The sequence below is a fragment of the Macaca thibetana genome, chromosome 11 (genome assembly GCF_024542745.1).
Source record: "Macaca thibetana thibetana isolate TM-01 chromosome 11, ASM2454274v1, whole genome shotgun sequence".
Lineage (NCBI taxonomy): Eukaryota > Metazoa > Chordata > Mammalia > Primates > Cercopithecidae > Macaca > Macaca thibetana.
The window spans coordinates 96,359,125-96,360,815 of record NC_065588.1 but is presented as its reverse complement, the minus strand read 5'-3'; the positions used below and the strand labels follow the sequence as shown (position 1 = coordinate 96,360,815).

Below are 1,691 nucleotides of genomic sequence, written 5' to 3'. Positions count from 1 at the left end.
CCCTTTCATAGGGACATGAGTCGTACTGGATTGGGGTCCAACCTAATGACCTCATCTTAACTTAGACTAACTCAAATTAGAGTTATTGGTGCCCTTCTCCCACCTCCTTTCCCCGGCTGCAACCTGTTAATCTTTTGGTCCTTACCTTTTTAGTAAGTGGTACTACCATCCACACAGCCAAAAGCTTGGCTCCTTTTGATTCTACCGTTTCCCTCAACTCATCCTCATACATCTGCAATCCTTCATCTTGTCATATTGCATATCTCTACATGTATTTCCATTTGATCAATATCTCTTCATTTTCACACTCCTGCCCAGTATGAACAACATAATTTCTCACCTTCAGTAGCTTCCTAACTTCACCCTTGCCTTGCTCCCATCTGTCTTTTTAAAGAGAAACCAAATTTCTACCCACACTGGAAGATGGAGGTCCTCTTTACTTGCTTAACACAGCCATGACTTATGGTCCCAAGAAGCATCTGAAGTGGGTAGCAGCTCCAAAGCATTGGATGCTGGATAAATTGACCAGTGTGTTTGCTCCTCGTCCATCCACTGTTCTCACAAGTTGAGAGAGTGTCTTTCCTTCATCATTTTCCTAAGGAACAGACTTAAGTATGCCCTGACAGGAGATGAAGTAAAGAGGATTTGCATTCAGCAATTCATTAAGATCAATGGAAAGGTCCGAACTGATATAACCTACCCTGCTGGATTCATGGATGTTATCAGCATTGACAAGACGGGAGAGAATTTCCATCTGATCTATGACACCAAGGGTCGCTTTGCCATACATCATATTACACCTAAGAGGCCAAGTACAAGTTGTGAAAAGTGAGAAAAATCTTTGTGGGCACAAAAGGATCCCTCATCTTGTGACTCATGATGCTCACACCATCCACTACCCTGATCCCCTCATCAAGGTGAATGATATCATTCAGATTGATTTGGAGACTGGCAAGATTACTGACTTCATCAAGTTTGACGCTGGTAACCTGTGTATGGTGACTGGAAGTGCTAATCTGGGAAGAATTGGTGTGATCACCACAGAGAGAAGCCCCCTGGATCTTTTGACGTGGTTCACATGAAAGATGCCAATGGCAGCAGGTTTGCCGCTTATCTTTCCGACATTTTTGTTATTGGCAAGGGCAACAAACCATGAATTTCTCTTTCCCAAGGAAAGGGTATCCGCCTCACCATTGCTGAAGAGAGAGACAAAAGACTGGCGGCCAAACACAGCAGTGGGTGAAATGGTCCCTGGGTGACATGTTAGATCTTTGCATGTAATTTAAAATAATGTGGCATGATTAAAAAAAAAAAAAAAAAGAAACCAGTATGATCTTCCTAAAATAGAATGAGATATGTGACTACTATACTTAAAACACTAGCAATGTTCAGTATGCTTAAAATAAAATTCCAAATTCCTAACATGGCACACAGGCTGAGTGTGATCTGACACCTTCCTAATCTGTGTTATGCTTATTTCCGCTCCAGCCTTAAGGAAATGCTCACATCATTCCTTCTGTCTGGCATGCTCTTCTCTCAACTCTTTACCTGTCTAAATACTTTTTAGTTTTCAGATCCTAGCTTAAATGTCATTTAAGTATTTAGTTTTTAATGTAATTTGCAGGTATACTTCTTAAAAACAATTAAAACAATCAGATTTAACTTTGTGCTATTGGATTCGTTGATCACTA

At 40.7% G+C, this 1,691-nt stretch overlaps 1 pseudogene; it reads left to right on the top strand.

Annotated features, from left to right (window-relative positions):
- Positions 1 to 218: 218 nt before the first annotated feature.
- On the top strand, positions 219 to 1,243 carry LOC126931288 (40S ribosomal protein S4, X isoform-like; annotated as a pseudogene).
- The last annotated feature ends 448 nt before the right edge of the window (positions 1,244 to 1,691 follow it).